Genomic DNA, 21579 nt, shown 5'->3' on the forward strand with positions numbered 1-21579 from the left:
AAAAAACCACACAAATAATACTTATATATACACACACACACACAAATGTCCTAAAAGAACACAATTGAATGATGATTCTTTCTTGGACCAATCCAATTATGATTCTGAAATCATAACATGATTGAGTGCTAACTGAATATATAGCAATACTACTACATGCTTTTTTGGTAGGGATATTCAGTTGAGAATAATTTAAGAAATAGGGAAGTATACACCTAATGTCTTGGACAATGTTTCTTAATAATTACAATCAATAGATATTAAATGAAAATGGTTCAATCAATCAGATTAAATATAAATTGTATCAATCTTCTCTACAATAAGCTAGGAATGAAACTATATCTATACATCAGATATATTTGCCCATGCAACTTGGATAGACTTAGATCCAGAATTACATCTTTTTCTCTAATTTGTTTCTCTCTTCAATTTTGAAACTGTTAAAAAATCACAAAGCATTGGTTGTTACTATAACCTTAAATTGCAAACAAAATGTAAAATTTAAAGCAATGGAAACAAACTATTTTTCTCAAGTAGATTTCTTGCATCATATTCAAAGGTCAAAATGACATTTATATTATTTAACGAATGCATTATAGTATGCGGTTTATAAAGAAATCAGTGAGTGTGTTTTGTTGTTAGTTTAAATAATACAAAACGCATAATACAACAATACATATAAGTAATAGAAATAAAGAAATGCACTTATCCAGAAATAATAATTAATTATAACAACTACATATTAAAATCTTTCAAATATTTTATTCCTTGCTTAATGACTTCATGCTTCATCTCTAAATCTTGTAGGCCCAAAGTTGTCAATAACCATGCTTTTGAACATTGCGTTTAATCTCGTAATTTCTTCATCGGCTAAACATATCAAAAATATCATCAGCCAATATAAAAAATATTCCTAAACCTAGAAAAGCTTACATAATGCAAGTTCAATCTTGACCAAGGAAAATCCAATAAATAAGAAAAACAAATTAAAAGCGAACATGATATGATAAAAATTCTAAGATAGCTTTGTTATATTTATACACATAAAAGTGAATGTAATATTTTAGCTTGGCTATATTTATACATATAAATCATAAAGGAAAAAAAAAGTAACAATAATTAATTTAAAATACCTGCAATCACCTTTGCAATATACATTGGTTACACCTCACCCACATAAGTCAATTTTCTTTTATACTTGTGTGTGCACCAACATGTAATTGTTGAAACAATCGGCCACCATAAACCTAAGTATGTCTCCCATCTTCACGTTTACTTAAACCTTTTCTATCATCCATATTTAACTAAAGAGAAAATCTCATTAAAGACAAAGTTGAATTCTTACAAACATGAGAAAGTACGTAGTGACTCTAGTGGAACACACTTGAATAACATGACTAACTCTCCAAGATAGCAAAATATTATAACAAATTAAGATGCACCAAACATGATAAGAGAAAGAAACTAAATTCATAAAAATGGATAAATAAGAAAGGATAATGTATTAAAATTTAAAACAACAATTCCATAGCAAAAGAGTAAAGGTTTATTCAAAATTGTTCATATTGTTAAACTCGTGTCTCAGAGGAAACAACAATTTCTGAAATTGATTCAATTCTTTTAAAGAACAGGTTGAATTATATTAAATCAGATAAGGTAAGTTTAAAACCTTAAATCACAATATATAAGTTCTCCTGTTGCCACTCTTTCTCAATCTCTAGTACACAGTTGCAATGTTTGAATTTTCCCATCTATTGAAGAATATAAAATGACTAAAGCTCCTTGCAACTGGTATACCTTCTGTCTAGTTCTATCTAGCATGTGATCTTTCTACACTTGTTTAGAAAATTCATATTGTTCTTTACTTAAAATGATCATTGAGGGATGCAAATGCAAATAAAATCATTGTTTGCTTAAGCTTTGAGACCAACTTAAGTAGATAGCCATTTGTCTAAACCTACATTAGAATGTTAACAATTCAATAGCGAAAATAACCAAAGGCTTAGAAAGAGTACTTGACTATTGAGGATCACACCAAACTGACTTTAAATCTCTGAAAGCAGAATCCTAGGCTAATTATGTTTTTTCCTTTTTTTGCACACTAAATTTGCACTTCACTTTTGGTCATTAGGGGAAAAAAATAGCAATATTGCAGTGCTTATAATTTTCATGTGACATGACAGACTTTGTGAAAAATTAGGACGTTGAGAAAGCATTGGTTTCATAGGTAATCTAGCTTCTTTTATATAAAGACATGCCTCCCACACAGTGCAAAGACCAAATTACATGCAGAGAAAAGGCACAACTGACATTGTATTTGCAAATAAGATTTAGCTAACCGACTCCAAAACTCAACCACCACAAAACGGGTTCCAAAAAAATAACAAATTGCCATATGACGTCATAGATATAGTTGATCTATTTACAAAAGAGGATTCTTTCACACACAAAAATAATCATTGATTAAAATGCATTGGAGAAATGAACAAACAAAATCTGAAATTACCGAAGGATCAAACCTCATCCAATCAACCAAAACTAAATCAAGAACAAAAAAAAGAGTCAAGTAGGTATCTAACTGGAAAATAGCGTTATTGAAAAATATTGATTTTACACCAGAAAAAAATTGTATTCTTTGTTATAGGTGCAGGTTTTTTAACCCGTCAAAAATAGATCTTATACAAAATATTTATAGGTTGTAGATTCTTACATGTTTTCTCAAGGTTGTTCAGCACCCTTTTGTCTTGTCATCTCACTCTAGTATGCTCCTGAGTCAGATTGAATACTTCCTTAACTTTTCCAGTTGTCATAACTATAATACCATTCATTTTCATGTTTGAAAGCCTAATAGAGTGAACCCTCAAAGATCACAATATAGCAGTAGTCTTCCTCTGCACTTTCCAGCTTTAGCAGCCCCTGAAAATATTGCAATCTCTTTGATTCCTACATTGAAATAATACACCAATCCAATTTCCTTTCTTAGACTTTGAAGCTTCAATTAAGACCAAGATTTACCAAAAATAGAAAAACGAATTCCTCTGTTTCAATGTTGTTGTCCCTGTTTCCCAGCAACTCTCCTTCCAAATGACTACATCAAGAATTCCAAATGCACTAAATCAAACTACATAAATATAGCATTCTCATAGACACCTTCTCAAAGACAATTGGTCAGCTTAAAAAGTTTCCAACCCAAAGACAATATGGTCAGTAATAGAAGTTTCATTCTCCTTCCATAGGCATCTAATGATCCTTTATTTCTAATTTATAACCCAACTTACGTCAAAATAACTCTGCCTCCTCCACAATAAGTCAATAACACACCAAGGGAAAGGTACACTCCAATAAGAAATTGAACTATTAATTAAATTTCATACTTGGTTACTGTGCTTGGTTGTGCCCCTTTTTAATGCTTTATTGTTAAATCTCTTACAACAGAGTAAGAAGAAAAAGATGTAATTGAACTATTAGACATATTGAACTACAATGAAAAATGAAATATTTTTCATATCAATGTACAACAGTGTTAAATAATTGGTATGACAATTAACTAATTATTGAGTATAGTCAGTCAACCAATTACTTAAATTTGAAAACAATTTACAGAAAAGCAAAAGTACTAAGACAGTATTGAGAAAGCTAATGTTTGATCTATGATAAAAATAAGTGGCAAAGTGCAGATAAAAAAGCAAAACATTGCAATATGCAGCATGCATGTAACAAAAATAATCCCCTTCACTCGTGCCCTTCTCCATCTTGATTGATGTCTGATGTTTTGGGTTTCAGTTTTTAGAGCGTGCAGTTTTAGATCTCTCGATCCCTCTCTCCTTCTTCGTTCTCCATATTGCATGTTTTTTTTTTTTTGGGAGTATTGCAAGCCCTTTTAATTATTGTATTTCAACTGTATTTTGGCAGGAAAACCTAAAATAAGGATCAATGCAACATTCAATTCTATACCTATTAAATCCCAAAGATTTCGTTAAGATTAGAAACAGAAGTACCCAAACTAAAATCGATATTTTTAGTGATTTCTGTAATCTAAAAATAAAAAACAAAAGCAAATATCTAAAATTGAGGAAACAAACATTTTGATAGAGAACCCAAAAACCCATAACAAAAACGAATCAAATCTAAACCTACCGAACAAAAAAAATCAATTAAATGTACCGTTGTCGATGTCGGTTCCGGCCATCTGATGGTCTGAATCTGGAAGGGAACGGACGGCGGTGGGGAAACATGGAGTGAAGGGGATTATTTCTGTTGTTTGGTGTATGGTTCCGACAAAATCTACTCTCTTTCCTCGCAAAATGGACGACAATATCTGCGTCTCGAAGCCATGGGCCAAACTAATCAAAGCCTAGAATGATTTTTTTTTAACGGAGTTTTTTTTTATCAGATTGAACGGAGGCTTAGTGATGGGAGAAAGTCCTCATCGCCTCCTATTTCTATCTCTGTGTGCATAGTTTTTTTACCGGTTTTTTATTTTTATTTTTATAGAGAGGCTTTTAAACAGGGCTGTAGCATTGCCAAATACGGTAATGTATCGCTTTTTAAAGTGAAACGTGTCTGAATTTTAGATAGAGAGTTATCCTATTTGTCAACACGTCCTTAAATGCAGGAACTAACTTTCTCTCAGCTTCGTCTATTATATATATATATATAGATGTTGAAGCTCGACACAAGCTGGTTTTTGTCGAGAATTACAAAATCAAACTTTTCAGATCTGATTGCATGCAGATTCTTGTATATTTGCTTAGGGTTTCTTTTCTTACAACCCTGGACATATATAAGGATTATTTTAAAGGCCGTAGCATATGCAATTAAGTGACCTAGTGCCTTATTCTCTCTGAAAGAAGCTATTGCGTTTTTATGCCAAAGAGTTTTGTAACCAAGGAGCTTCTTGATCTTCATTGTGCATGAAATGAAGAACTTTGTAGCCAACAACCTTTTTCAAGTTGTTGGAGTTAGTCATGTACTGGGATCCGTGCATCATTGGTTAGTCACGTATTGGGCTTCATGCATTACATAGAAAGAGTGTCACTACAAGATCAAGTCCAACTGGGTATTGGAGTGAAGATTCAACTATAGGTTGGTAATTCGGGATAGGCCAAGGGTAGTTGGTAAGATTCCTTTTAATTGTAATCGCTTGATTATTAATTAGTGGATTCTTGGGAGTGGTGACCTTGGTGGTTTTTCCCATTCGTAAACAAATCACCATGTTAAATTTAATTTTCACCGCATTTAGTTTAGTTGATGATTTGTTCGTGCTACCACGCCATTGCATGTAATTGAACCTAATTAATTAACTTGGGTAATTAATTAATTTGCAAGAGGTCAATACATTTTTGCCCTATCATAGAGAGAGCATGAAAAGGGATTAAAGAAGAGGATGAAGGCGGTTTTGAAGATGATTAAGGCTTTGACCCACAATTTCAAAATCTTCATCTACAGACTTGATACTTAAAGAGACTTCGATGTCCTTATCCTTTATGGTGGTCATCTTTAAGTAATAAGAAACCAAAGAATGACGAACCACGGATAGAGGGAGAGCAAAACAAGCCTAAAAGCCACACAGTTTTGAGGTAAAAATAAACCTACTTGGAGATGTTGCCCACCAGAATGCTCAAGAAAGACCCCTATTCTAGTGAAGAAGAAAGAAATAGAAGGAGCTTCCTACCTAACAAAAGCAAAACCAACCATTAATGGAGCTTTAAGAGGAGTCTTACGGTAGTGAATGTGTAGGAGTTTTTTTTTTTGAAAACTTCAAACTTCAAATACTATAGACGGTGAAGAAAAAGAAGAATATGAAAAAAATTTCTAAAAGGGAAAGCAAAAATCAAGGTGCGGGAAGCTCGATAAATCGTCACATGCATGACCAATGCAGAAAGAATACGTGGCAATCATTTGATGAGAAAATCACCTCACATTAAATGTGATGGGACAAGAATTTCAGGGCACAAAAAGAAGATTGAACTGCAAAAAAAAAGCTTTCCATATTCCTATGCTCATCCAAACAAAGGACGACAAAGGAATAAAGGGGGTAGCTAACGGATAGTGATAAAATGGTCATCCAAATTGCAAACTGACAAGAAAAAGTATGGACGAGTGTAAGTGCATTAATTCCAGATAGCATTTAATGACCAAATGATGTATGACCACGGAGCCGTAACTGTCATCCAATGATGTGTACTTAATGGCTATTACAAATGTTAAAGGGATGGGATTAAGTGATCATTATTAAGCCATAAATCCTCCAGCTGTGGTTAAACGTAAGAGAGGCCAACAAATTGGTCATTTACTCACTCATAGGAGAGACAAGTAAGTGATTGATTCTGAACACACACATACACATACACACACAAATTACTCTACAAATTATAGATTTCTAAAGAGTTTTAGCTAATTTAATTATCAAAGGGTCCTTGGAAGGCCCCAAACCAGTGTCATTATCTGCTTAGTGCTTTCTTTGATACAAGATTTCAAGGTCATCCATTGTAGTGACGAGGAACATACTGACGAGGCGAAATTGCGTTTTATCAATATAGATACCTACATAAGACAAAAATTGTGACATCAAGTTTTGGATAAATGCATTGCCTTAACTATATTTGAGAATCAGATTTTCTTCTAACACAACTATCCCATAATTTACAAAAATAAATAGGTCTAATCCCTACAATAAGCTCTTGAAAACTTTGCAAAAAGAGAGATCATGGCATGGTAGACTTGTAACCTGTTTTAACTTAAACATTTAAACAAGATTCATCAAGGCATCAAGTGTGAAATATAGACAGGTTGTATACAAGAAGAAACATGTGTATAAAAATACAAAATAAACAACACATATGAGATAAAGGTAAAGAAAACATACATCATCTCATATATATATCAAAGAAGTACAATGTATGTAATAAAAGTAGTCACAAGACCATAGTACATGTAATGAGAAATACATCAGAACCTCACTACATCCCTCAAAAACACTTAAAATTGCTCCCCATCTATCTAGTATAACCTATACTAGCTCTCCCCCTAACAACAAGACTACTCTCATCTACAAAACTACTCCCCCTTTTTGTCAAGAGTGACAAAGAGTGTATTGAGAGGTCACCATCTCATCATCTGACTCAGAGCCAAAAACATCATCATCATCATCTCCACTGTCCAAAGAAGAAGACTCCTCAACATGCTTCAGTGAAGGTGAGGGCGTAAAGCCACCAAGGCGAGACTAGCGACGAGCGATGCGACCAATTCTGGTGTTCATCTAACACATCCCATCAAAAGCTGCTCCATGATGTCAGCAAGGGATTCAACTGCCTGAGATGAGGAAGAAGGAGTAGAAGAGGAAGAGGATCGAGAGGAAGGGACTGCGGGATCTGTTGGGGTTGCATCCTTAGGCTTCACACGTAGCAGTTTTGCAGCAAGTTGCGCTATACTCCGCCAATTAGACTCCTTACTTATGACACCCATGACATAGAAGTGAGGAATGGGAGGAAAAGTGATGTGCATGTGGGTAAGGATACGCATGATAGCCGAAGGAAATATGAGCTTATCACGTGTAATTGTTCACACCTTAAAAAAACCCAATGATTGGCAGCGACTTCACTTACCTTTGGTAATTCCTTTAAAATTGACTTATATTCCAGTGACACACCAGTGGTATACCCTTCTTCATGGCACCTGAGCTTCGAGCTTTATATACACCGTACATATTCTCCAAAAGCGTGCGAGCATTGCATTGAGGGGTGGTCAAACCGCTGCCAGGCATTGACAGTAAGAAAGCTAGAGAGAATATATTATATCTCTATATATCCACTCAGTTGACCACCACCAAAATACATTTATATTAGTTAAGAGGAGCATTCTCATTAACATAGCTTTACAGGTAGCAATTGTGAATTCAAAACTTATTTCAATAAGCATTAACACATAGCAATAAGGTTTTGAGATGTTTCTGCACAAAACCATATCAGTTTTTTTTTTTTTTTTTTTGGGTGATTGTTGGCTATAGTGGTGTTTTCAAATGGTGCTATAGCCAATTTCTATAGCCATTTAAAAAATATATATATATATAGCAGCGTTTGGTATGGACCTATAATGACTTTTTGGAAAAACACTACTATAAGTCTATAGTTATGGTACAATAGTGGTGTTTTGTGGCGCCACTATAGCTCAAAGAGACCTATAGTAGCATTTTTAGAACTTATAGTGGCATTTTTCAAATGCCACTATAGCCCTTTTTCTTGTATTGTATGAAATTAATAGAATAAAAACCGATGCATATTAAAAACTGTTATTATTTTTCTTTGAAGTCTAAGTTTGAAACGGATATGCCATTAGTGATAATAAATCTATTTTTTTAGAATATTAAGTATTTTTAACAAACACACACATGGGGAGAGGGGAGATGGTTTTTTAAAGAAACTTACAGTGGTGTATATCCAAAAGTGTCTGACTTTTGGATACACAACACAGGTTTTAAACCTCTTAAACTCACACTTATTTTCCAATGTAGGATTAACCTACTGTTTTTTCTTTTGAGAATACTAAGTATTTTTAATACACACATATGGGGAGAGAGGAGAAGGTTTTTTTAAAGAAACTTACAATGGTGTATATTCGAAATGGCCTAACTTTTGGATACACAACACAGGCTCTAAACCTCTTAAACTCATACTCATTTTCCAATGTGGGATTATAAAAATATTCCAACAAGTATATTTGAACCAGCATCTTCGCACATGCATTCCATGTGCTCAAAGGTTCTTTTATTATTGATTATAATTCGAGGTTGATGCATATTTCAATCACCAAAATTCCTAGGGGTGTTCGGTTTTGAATCTTTCATTTGCCTTGTTCATTATTTCATTACAAATTTACAGCTTCGTGCATGATTGAAGGCTTTTCATTATTTAAAAAAAGATGTCATGTCATTGAGAAAAACCCAAGCCTTTCTTCTTAATCCATTTGATCAACCTGCAACTATGTCAAAAAGTGGATCACCATAGAAAAAAAAAATTTGCTTCCTTTTATTCCTAAATATTATAAATTTTGCTTCTTTTTCCATTATTCTCAACAACCCAAAATAGCATAAAATCAAATCAAAATTCTAAAGAATTTTTTGTGTATTATGATCCAATTAGGAAAAAAAAGAAAAAGATGAAGATATTATAAATAAATTATTGCGAAGGGGAGTAATCACATATTATTTTCTTTAAAGAAAATCCTCTTAATTTATATGCAAATGAGTAAAACTCAATTTTTAGAACCTTAAGTGCAATACGTGAGGCTTCAAAATGAATACCAAACACAAAGGAGGCTTGTGAGCTCTATTGGGTGTGTAATATGAGATCATGGCAAGTATCTCCACCAACTTGTTGAGTCTCCAGATCTAATTGTTGCAGCCTATCCAAGAAAAGACATTAGAAAGAATATAGCTCAATCATATAAATTTTTTAATAAGGTTCATTAAAAAAAATATAGCATTTTTGAATTGACAACATCAAACAAAAACATCCAAAACCAATGACAACAGAAGATCTAAAAAATTATGTGAAATTGATTAAAATGAAGTGGCTAAGGGATTTTGTAGATTAGCACAGTAATGGAAAAAAAAAAATATGATAACTTAACATAAGTCGGGAAGAATTCTAGAAACTAGCATCTCAAGTTTTTAAAACTCGAGATCAATGACAAAAATCAAAACTCGAGTTCTGATCTCAAGTCTATAACACTCGATTTTTGTCAGACTTGAAGAAAAAAGAAGAACCTAGCATTGAAGAAGATGGATTGGAGATCTGCAGCGCCGAAGAAGACGATCTGGTGCTGGGTGGACGATCTGGTTGGAGAAGAACGCTAGTGGACGATCTGATCTTCAGCGACTGGGTGGATGATCTGGTCTTCAGCAATGAGGAAGAACGAACAGATGCGAGGAAGATATGAAGAATGGTGACGGACAGAGGAATGATCTGATGAAGAGACAAAGAACAGAGGAAGAATGCTAGAGCTCCAATTGGATGTGAGGAAGAAGAAGAATGCTGGGTCCGATCTGCACGAAGAAGAACCTTGGGTACTCAGAAGAACACGAGGAAGAAGAAGTGAAACTCGAGTCTTTAAAACTCGAGTTCAACTTGGATTTTCACCACACCACTTCCAAATCGAGACTTAAAAACTCAAGTTTTATCTTGGAACTTGAGTTTTAGACACTCGAGATGCTAGTTTACAACATTGTTTTGAAATGTGACAACTAACTAAATTTTTTAATATTTAATGGTATTTGGAAAAAAAATTCGGAAGTGGCTACTAGTAGTTTCTTTAGACTAATAAAACTAATCCCATGACACTAGCAAAGAGACACATAGGTAATCCTTAGCTCCATAATTTCCCCCAATGTTGTAAGGTCTCAAACCATCACAAACACTTGAAAATTCAACAATGATAGAGACTGAGAATAAAAATAATAATTAGTATTTATTTTCAAGATTTTGATGAATCAACAATATTTAAATACCAAGGTTGACTGCACAGACACATATAGGTACTCCGTAACTCCACAATTTCCCCCAATGTTTTTAGATCTTAAACCATCACAAACACCTGAAAATTCAACAATACTAGAGATTGAGAATAATAAAAAATCATTAGTATTTTTTTTTTTGATACAGGCGCAGAGAGAATTGAGAGTGCAGGATGTGTGAGCTTTATTTTTAAAAATTAATCATATCCAATTGTGGTGATATCTTTTTAAACATGGAGTTTGTATCTATGAACTAGTGTTTTTGAAATTTAGTTGGTTTATGCAAAAAAAAAAAAAAAAATCGTAGATATAAGGGTTAAAAACTGAATAGAAACATGTTTCCTAAAATGAGGTTTTCTTATCTTCATTTTAAAATTAGGAGTTGTGATTTTTGCTTTGTTGTAGAAAAAAAAAAAAAAAAACTAAAGGTTTTTTACTTCTGTAGGTGAGATAGTATTACTCTTTTAACATTTTTTGGAAGAAGTAATTTTGTATTTTATTTTTTGATAAAGATAATTAAAATATTTGAATTCAAATAGACAACAAATACAAATAGAATTTAAACATTTGAATACGGGATAAGAATAAGTAATTTTACGTGAAGTAGTGGGTTTTTTTTGGAAGAAGTAATTCTTTTTTAATGATAAATTTATTTGAAGTATTTGAATTCAAATAGATAACAAATACATATAGGAATCAAACATTTGAAAGCAAGATAAGAATGAGTAATTTTTACATGAGGTAGTCGTTTTTTTTTGGGAAGAAGCAAGTTTATATATTTTTTTTTTTTATAAACATAATTGAAGTACTTGAATTCAAATAAATAACAAATATAGGTAAGTATCAAACATTTAAATACAAATGAGTGGTGAGAATAACGGTTTTTTTTTTTTTGTTGGTACATAAGATAATATTATTCTTTTAACATTTTTTTGGTTTATTGTAGAAAAAAAATTAAACTAAAAGGTATGTTATTTCAGAAATTGTATGAATATATTTTGGTACACCAAAATTGATAAAGAAATAGAAGAGTAGTATAGATTCATCAACTAATTGAATAAAATCTATCACACATGGTTCAAATATTTGACCATGTCGTTTAGTCTGATCAATAGGTTCATCTTATTGCACAAGTGTGGAAGCAACATTCGGTGTTGGCACCTTTACTTCTGGCTTAAAGCAAAATTTTGGTGGCCCAACATTATCGTCTCTTGCACGTGTGAAGTTTTACCTTCGAAGTTAATGGGCACCTCTTGAGACACCCCAACTAACTCATTGTCGTCTTTGACCTTTGCAGACAATTCATTAGGTGATGGAAGATTACATAGGAGGAGTGGGCTCAGAATTAGAAATTGCACAGAGATTCACCATGTGCTCTTCAAATAAGTACAATTGGTTGGCACACTATCTTTTCAATCTAGAAAATTTCTATGCTCTTTAATCAATGTGATGGTGCAAAAATTTTCAAAGGTTTGATTTCATTTTGTTCCCCTATTAATTACAGAATCATACCAATTGAAGAGTGAAAGTCCCAATACTCGCCCCAACTACTACAAAGATTTCCCACTAATTCGCATTATACCATAATATATAACATTTTTCATGTTGATTTGCCATTTGTTCGAAGAATCGCTCAATCTCAACTAACCAATTGTTGGAAGTCAATGGTCCGACTATTGAAAACCATAAAATAAAAATAAAAATAAGGTGGCTCAAATAGTAGCATGATTCTCTAAAGTAATAAACCTCAGCAAATAATTGTATCAAGAACCTGGATTGTTGGCTGGGCTGATTGATTAAGTATGCATGGGTTGGAAAATCTTTTGCTGGAACTTGCTGCTGAGAGCAACAATCAACAAAAAAAACAATCAGGTCCCCAAATTTGCTCTCGGGCTCACTGTTTAACTTCATGGAGAGCTCTATTGTTTCACTGGATGGGCTCTGGGCTCGCTGCACGTGTGGGCTAATGATACGACCCCCGCCTCAGCCACATGCTATACCTCTTTTCCTACATGGGGGCTATGGCCAGATCGAGGAAATTTTGAAAATTAACAGTAAAGAAAGATAAAAATTTCTATTTCTTTTTTGACGGATAAAAGGGACTTAGCAGGCAAAAGTTTGTTTTTTATTACTAGAACATTAAGATGACTTCTTATTAATAAACACAGGCTATAAATAGCCTCCAACTGAGAATACAATGCATTCCTAATTGATAAAGATAGCATAACATAAAATAACATCAACTCCTATCTTACTTGCAACACCTATCTTTGTTGGACACCCCCGAGCAGAGTCATTATTTGAAAAGCAACCCTATAAATATAAGCAAGATAACTATTAATAACTCCTAAACAAATCCTAAACAATCAGATAACTTCAACAAGCTAGAGCCAATCTTGTGCAACAGATAACGTTCATCCAGAGCAGCCAAGAGATAGTAACAACTGTGTTGCATAATCTGTTCTGAGCTGATATCCGAATCCACTTCAACAAGCTGGTCTGTAACTCTCCCTTCCACTTAAAGAATTCCCTTGTCCTCAAGGGACAGATTGGGAAATTGGATGCGTAAACCTTCAACTTCATCCCATGTGGCGTTTGCTGGTGATAACCTTTGCCAACGTACCAGAACCTCTTCTTTCCTTCGCCTAGTTCGCCTATCCAAAATTGCTTGTGGAGTGCGATTGATACTATCAGTGTCATTCAAGTTAGGCAACTTAGGATTCATTTTATCTTGTTCACCTAACTTCTCCTTAAGGTTTGAACATGAAACACCGGATGAATTTTTTACCCTTCAGGTAGCTTAAGCTTATAAGACAACTCCTACTTGTTCAACGATGTGGAAAGGGCCATAATAGCTTGGTGACAGCTTGAGATCCTTATGAAAAGCTACTGAATTTTGCCTATAAGGTTGGAGCCTTAAATACACCCAATCACCAACCTTGATCTCCTTTTCCCTATGATGTTTCTCTATGAAAGCTCAAATTTGTGTGAAAACACAAGAGCTTGTTTAGACCCCAAGTTTTAAATTACGGCTAGATTGCTTTTACTCTAACTTATCTAAGTGCGGAACAAGAGTAAATGAAGCGCAATAAACCAATAACTACTCTAGTGCATAAACATGAACAACAAATAATAAAAGTAAAGTAAAAGAGTAAAGGAAGAGAGATGTAACCACAAGATAACACCAAGACGTGTTATCAAAGAAGAAACCAAAGAACTTGGCAAAAAACCTCTCTGCGACCCTCCAAATCAAAATCAATCCACTAGAGATTAAAGTTAGAGTATACGAATAACGAAAGACTCTCCAAGCTTAGTCTACCCAATTTACTTGAGCCCTCTAAGCTCCTGCTACCAATGGACTTCTCGGAATCATGTCTTTTCTAGCTTTTCGAATCATGTAATACGCCCGATTGCATTCGCCAAGCCTCACCCACTTCTTTTCACAAATCCCCAAAGCTTCCCAAGCTCCAAAACACTCTCTACACTCTAAAAATGTGTGGGTTGTGTTTAGATACAAATCTCCTTTGAAGGAGGGAAGGAGAAGATGCTAGAATGATTTCTCACTAAGGATGAGCATTTCTCTATCTAAAAGATGGGTGTTTGTGTTGTAGGAAAGCTATAGCAAAGCAAATGATCATCCGAACATGCAACTAATAATGCACAATAGCATAAGTATATATGCATGTCCAACACATAAACACAATGGATGAGAGTAACAAAGCATAGATACTAACTGTAACTCAAAAAAAAGAATGTCTTCTCCACCTTTGTATATGCATCTCCCCTATGATTTTCTCTCCCTACAAATGTGCATGAGGTAGAATTTCTCCCCCTAAGAAAGTGCACATGAGTCATATAAAAATGACAAAACACTCCGGTATACTCTCTAGTATACTCTCTCCCTTTTTGTCACGAATGGACAAATGAATCATGAGGAAGGAGGGAAAAAAAGAGAAGATATGAACAAGGGTAAAAGATGATACATTAGGGTTGCAAGATGAATGAGAAAATGAAGTTGAAACGAGAGACAAAAACATCTAAAAAAATATTACAAAGTATAAAGTAAACATGACATGCTAAGGATGATGGAACATGATATAGGCCTAGGCATGACATAGACGCAAGAACATGTTATATGTGCTAAAAGGTCTAAAAAGACTTAACTAGCATGAGTGAATGCAAAACATGTAAAGTGAACAAGTGTGTGCACCAAGTGTGTATGTTGTGTGCATATGTGATGCATGATCAAGGCATGACTAAGCACAGTTGGGTCAAAGTGTGTAAAACACACAACCAATGATCAAAACATGATAAACATGCATAATCATAGTAATCCCCAAAGTTTGGTACTCATTGGAGTCCAAAACAACATCAAAATTCCATTTAGGCATTTTATCAAACACCTAGTATACACAAACACAACTAACATGTAAAACAGTGCATGAACATGTGTAAAACTTACCTAAATACATGTTAGAATGCCACTTGAGGCCAACATAAACACAATCAAAGACAATGGGACAAAACCCAATCAAGAAAATAAAAAAAATTTGCATAAAAATAAAATTTTCACAACCTTTTCAAAAATGAACCCAACCCATGAAATCCTAGAATCTAAGGAATTAAAGAGAAAAGAATGGCGAACACCTGGCATGCATCTTAAGAGATTTATTTTTACATTTTAGCTCATCAACAAGTTTTTTAGACAAAACAAGTTTAGCATTCAAGTCCATATTCAAACATTCAAACGCTTTCAACTTTTCAAGAGAATTTTCAGCAAGCTTCTTATACTTTTCAACCAATTTATTGGATTCATTGAGCTTAGCAATCAAATCATCATTTTCACAATGAAACTTACTTAAATTCTTATGAAACTTCTTAGCCTCTTTCTTCAAGAGTTTGATGTTAGGAATATCAACAACACCAGAGATTTATGTAACATGTCATCACAATTATAAGGAAAAACACTTATAGAGGCATTTTCACAAACACATAGCATGTTACAATCAACAACATCCATAAAAGCATACAAAACATTATCTATGGCAATAAACACAAGGGGTCAAGGATCACACTTAGGTAATGAAACCAATACGAGTGTACCTGCTCTAATACCAATTGAAAGCTCGAATTTGTGTGAAAACATAAGAGCTTGTTTAGACCCCCAATATTAAAATTACGGCTAGATTGATTTTACTCTAACTTATCTAAGTGCAGAATAAGAGTAAATGAAGTGCAATACATCGATAACTACTCTAGTGCATAAACATGAGTAACAAACAATAAAATTAAAGCATAAGAGTAAGGGAAGAGAGATGCATTCACAAGATAACACCAAGACGTGTTATCTGAAAGTTCAAATAGTATGTAAAACAACTATGAACGTTTAGACCCCCAAAACAAAAATACCAACACAAGCTTATAATCAAACAATATATGTGCGGAAAATGAAATATAAGCTATGACCAAATTGGAAACACACTCTAAACCATATTTAATCATAAACACAGCAGTAATTAAAAGGTAAGAGAGATGCAAACACAAAGATAACATGCCAATGTGTTATTGAAGAGAAAACCGAAGTATTTGGCGAAAAACCTTTTTGTCGCCCTCCAAGCAGTAAATAATCCACTAAAGAATAAACTTGGGATAGATGAATAACAGAAGACCCCTCCAAGCCTAATCTACCCAGTGCACCTAAGCTCTTCAAGCTTCTTGCTCCAACAGGGTTACGCCGAACCTTGTCTTCTCTAGCTTACCAAATCCCGCAATCGCTCATTGCATCAACCAAAATGAATTAGTCCCTTCTGAACTGCTTTCCAAGCACCAAAATACCTCAACACTAATATGGGTATGGTGAAATAAGGATTTGTCTAAATTTACCTCTTAAGGATATGACAATGGAGAGGGTGAGAGTAAAGGAATTTGGAGAATTAAAGGATGAAGATCATGGATAAGTCAATCTTGTTTTTCTCTAGGGTTTCTCTCTCAAAATTCTCTCTCTCAACTCTCAACATTTCATGGGTATAATGGTATTTATAGTATGGTGTATAAGGAATGTGAAACGTCAGGGTTATCCAAACAATTTATTCTGGCGACTTGACCTCATGATTGGAACGAGTCGCGAGTTTGAGTCGCGAGCTAACTACCTGGCCAGACTGGACGTTTTGTCCTATAGTGCTCTAGCTGTCACGACCCTTTAGCTCCCCTGCATGCTCAACACTTGTGCCACCTTTGGCGACTCACTAGTCACAAGCTAGAAGCGAGATCCAGTCACGAGGCTCTTCTTGACTGCACACTTTCGAGGTTTCTTCACATGCTCTCACACATTACCCTTACGTAATTCCCACCTAAATACAGGGTATCTAATTGCTAAATTACAAGCAAATTTGGCACGAAATAAAGCCAACACATGATTGAATAAATTCAACCTTACAATCTCCCCCTTTGGCTATTCCATGACAAAATCCTAAAACAGACTCTAGACTTAACATGTTAGTTGGGAACAGTTGCCAAAACACACTCACACCTAACTCTAGAAATTGTGGAGCTCTTGAACCATACGAACAAGATTTTTCCTGAAAGGAGTAACACAAGATGATCATTGTAAGCAAAAATCTTAAAATGCATATGGAGTAAGCACAAAGCGATCAAGTAATAAAGATTAAAGCAATAAAGTAAGACTTGACCAAACATGAAAAATCACTATAAATAGTGATCACAATGAACATTCACACAAGGCATGAACATCCGGACATGCAAGCTAATAAGCTCTATGCAAAGTATCATTTGTATGTCCAAAAATCAACCAATACATAAACACAAGGTAGATGCATCAAGATATAAAATCCAACAAAAGCACGAGAGTGAAGTACTAAAGAAAATGCATAACATTAACTAAAAGTACTAAGCTACAAAGCAAAGGTACAAAATAAAATATAGTTTAAACAACTAAACATAATCATGAACTATGAGCAAAGCAAAAACATAGTTAATATAACCCGAAACTCTTTCTCTCTTTCTCCCCCTATCATATCACTCCCCCTATCAAGAATCATAGGAGCTGTGATGGACTTGGGACATATATAAATGTAACCAGAAACACTTGCACAAAACACATTAGACTCTCAAGGTAAAGCAAGTAATAAAAGGACAAGTATAATGTAACAAGTAAATTGCGATCAAGTAAATATGATGTAAAATATATGAGCAACTTGACCATACACCAAAACAGTCATAAAGAAATTACAAAACTCTCTGGTATGCTACTCTGGAGTACACTTTCCCCCTTTTTGACATGAATAGACAAAGGGGTCAAGGAGAAAAGAGGGCAAGAGATGAAGATATGAATAATGATAATTATGCATTAGGAGTGCGAGATGAAAGAGAAAAGAACAGTTATAATATGCGAGGGAAAACTGAAAAGATTTTGAAGACTACCCTGAAAATAACCCTTAAAGCGCAAAACACGCGTTTTTCGTGATTGGAATAAGTCACGAACAAGTTGCCGAGTCAAGTCACCAAAAACTCGTGTGACAAATTTTTCGTGACTAGAAGGTCCACTCGTGAGAAAGTCGCAAGAGAGTCACGAATCATTCTAAGTAAACCTCGCGACTGGAGCTTCCACTCGAGAACCAATCGCCAAAGTGAGTCACGAAGATGACAAAAACTCAGAAATTTTGAAATTCTTCTAAATCTTTTTCTTGACTAAGGGCTTGACCCGCCAGAGAGTTGTGAAAGCTTCTGAGTAAGCTCGTGACTAGGGGCTCGCGACTGGCTTCACTCGTGAGACGGAGTCGCCAAAACAGAGTTGCACAGTTTTTTGAAATTTTTGAAAATTTTCAAAATAAAAACACTTTCTAAAAACAATTAAAACACTCAAAAATCTTTTTGTGTTTGATCAACATATGATTGTGCATGTGCAACACATTTAATCAAGTACAATCACACAAATGAATATTGCATTCATTGAACATGTATGAAGTGTATGGATATCAAATATGGGATAGTCCTTAGTCTAATGTGAAGTTTCAATGATCAATTTAACCAAGACATACACAATTAGTACTAGGAAGAGTGACCAATCTCCATTATAGAAATATGCATATATGACCTCCTATACAACTTGAATACATAACCTTGAAGCTTTTCATTTGGCTTCTTTACAATTCATAACATTTGATTATTTTGATCTTTACATCTCATTTTGAGATCGACGCATAAAATCTTTAATATTTTAATTTGATGAATAAGCCTTTAGCTTTTGGGCACCATACAATTTCATAAAAGTCACTTTCCCTTTTTCCTAGTAATATACTAGTATGTGCGATGGCTTTTGCCACTCATTATCTCTTTTTATTTTGAGATTTACATTTGTTGAGCTCTTTAAGCAAAAAAAAAAAAAAAAGGGAAGATATATAGGCACAAGTCTATGCAAGTTTCAAGATCATCAAAACCATTGACTAATCATTCATGACAAGTTTGAAGATCTATTTGCAACAGTCACATAGATGTCAAGATTTTTCCCATAAAGATATGAGTGCAAAAGAACAAGCTACGCTCGTAAATGCATAAGGCCATTTGTACGAAGATACAAGGAAAAACATGCAAGTGGCATAGCACAATAATGCCGATCAAACCTTTTGGATTTTCTACTTTTTATGTGTTTTTGGATTTTTGACACAAAAACAAGTGAAAATTGATTAAAAAAAATGTAAAAATATTTAAAGCAAATAGCAAACGAACAAAACCAGAGAACACACAACCAATCAAGGTCACATTACATAGGAAGTATTAATGCATGGACATGTTTTAATGCTTATTCATGTGTACCCTTCTTCACCCACACGGCACGTGTGTTTGGGTGATGTCCTTAGAGGATTGGGTACTTGGCTTATGATTCTCAAATCTAAGGATGAAGTTTTCCAAACAGGAGGTAATGGTGTCTATCATCTTCATTACATCCCTAATGGTGTCTATTTCATTCATGATTGATAACATGCACTATGTAAATTTAAGAATTTAAGAACAAGATAGTGTACCTTAGCGTGGAGAAATTCAAAACAAAAGATTAGAAGTACTTGAGAACACTTTTAATCTTCATTCCAATTCTACTTTAAGCCCAAGAAGTGTGGTTTCTCAATCAGTTTTCAAGGAAGAATAATTAAGTAGCTTCACTCACACATACACACCATTTTGCAATGATGTCTCTCTTTTTCTCATTCTCTAATAAAAAAATCTGTATGTTTCTCCCTTTATAACTAACCGATTATCTAATTGGGCTGGTCTATTGGGTCTTTCCAATTGGGCTTTAGTGTGTGGCTTGGAGTGGGACCAAAAAGGACCAATAAGACACTAGCTCCAATGGGCCTTGGGTTTATCTGTCAACTCTTAACTAGTCCAAAGTTACTATTAATTATATTTAATACTACGATATAAATATAATTGCACTCTAAGCTTTATTAATAAATTATATCCCAAGACTTTATTATACATGTAACCCCTTCATAAAATATTTGTAGTAATACAAAGTTATGAATGTAAACTACCACTTTGAAGATTACTACATCTTAATCCTTGAGTACCCGGTTTAATCCTTTAAGTTATTCGTCATATATTTATGAAATCCAATTTTATAAATATATACTTTAGTATCTCCTTACTAAAGTGGTTAGGTCTAACACTCTGAATAACCAAACCCATTGAACTTATCTCAAGGGAATATTTTATATCTCCATTAAGAGATTATGAACTCCATCTTGAGAATATATGTTCCATAAACACTAAATGTGGTTGCCCAACTGTTAGGATTTGTGCCCTTAAATCCTATTGTATGATGCTATGTATGATATTATGTATGACATGATGTATGACTTAATATTGTGATTGATAAAATTATTTCATTATTATCTAAAATAATGGTAACATGAATATGAGACATTATCATATAGTCCATGAAATGCATTGTATGTGATTTATGTGAAAAGTCACAGAAGATGTAAATCACAAGTTCTTTGTAAACTCAGAATTTATAGTTTGTAGTCCGTGATGAAATTGGGCATTTCATCTGTAAAGACTATAACGTATCAACTAAGATGATTTGTCTTGATCATGGAAGTGAAGACTTCTAGTTGATATGTTGATATGTTTTAAGAGTTAAGACATATTGAACAGGACCGCTGTGAGATTTATTATTCTCCTAATGACTGTCAAATGAATAATAAATCTCACGACTTCTATTTGCATAAACTCTTAATCCTGAGAGAATAATGGACTTGATCATGAAGTGTAAGTTGCTTTGATATATCAGGAGTGAGATCTGAAGTGACGGTCAAAACCTCAGTATGTTGGGCAGCCACATTTAGTGTTGATGGAACATATATTCTCAAGATGGAATTCATAGTCTCTTGATGGAGATATAAAATATTCCCTTGAGATAAGTTTAATGAGTTTAGTTATTCAGAGAGTTAGGCCTAACCACTTTAGTAAGAAATTATTAAAATATATATTTATGAAATTGGATTTCATAAATATATAATGAATAACTTTAAAGAATTAAACCAGGTACTCAAGGATAAAATGTAGTAATTTACAAAGTGGTAGTCTACGTTTATGACTTTGTGTTACTACGAATATTTTATGAAGGGGTTACGTGTATAATAAAGTCTTGGGATATAATTTATTAATAAGGCCTAGAGTGCAATTATATTTATATAGTGGTATTAAATATAATTAATGGTAACTTTGGACTTGTCAAGAGTTGACGGAAAAGCCCAAGGCTAATTGGAGCTAGTGTCTTATTGGCCCCTTTTGGTCCCACTCCAAGCCACACACTAAAGCCCAATTGGAAAGGCCCAATAGGCCAGCCCAATTAGATAATCAGTTAGTTATAAAGGGAGAAACATACATAATTTTTTTTAGGAGAGATTAGAAAAGAAAAAGAAACGGTGTGTGAGAGAGTGTGAGACACACTTTCATTCTCCCTTGAAAAACTGATTGAGAGACCACACATCTTGGGCGTAAAGTGGAATTGGAGTGAAGATTAAGAGTGTTCCCAAGTGCTTCTA

At 34.0% G+C, this 21579-nt stretch overlaps 1 long non-coding RNA gene across 2 annotated transcripts; it reads right to left on the bottom strand.

Moving 5' to 3' along the window:
- Positions 1–683: 683 nt before the first annotated feature.
- On the bottom strand, positions 684–4460 carry LOC142637364 (uncharacterized). Of its 2 annotated transcripts, XR_012844613.1 has the most exons (3): positions 4165–4460; positions 2711–3088; positions 684–870 (listed from the first exon to the last, which is right to left on the bottom strand). It is a non-coding gene; the product is annotated as an uncharacterized LOC142637364 (long non-coding RNA). The 2 variants fall into 2 exon arrangements; XR_012844612.1 differs by lacking the exon at positions 4165–4460 and having other exon boundaries at positions 2711–4094.
- Positions 4461–21579: the final 17119 nt, after the last annotated feature.

Source organism: Castanea sativa, chromosome 5, assembly GCF_040712315.1.
Source record: "Castanea sativa cultivar Marrone di Chiusa Pesio chromosome 5, ASM4071231v1".
In the NCBI taxonomy this organism is placed as follows: Eukaryota; Viridiplantae; Streptophyta; class Magnoliopsida; order Fagales; family Fagaceae; genus Castanea; species Castanea sativa.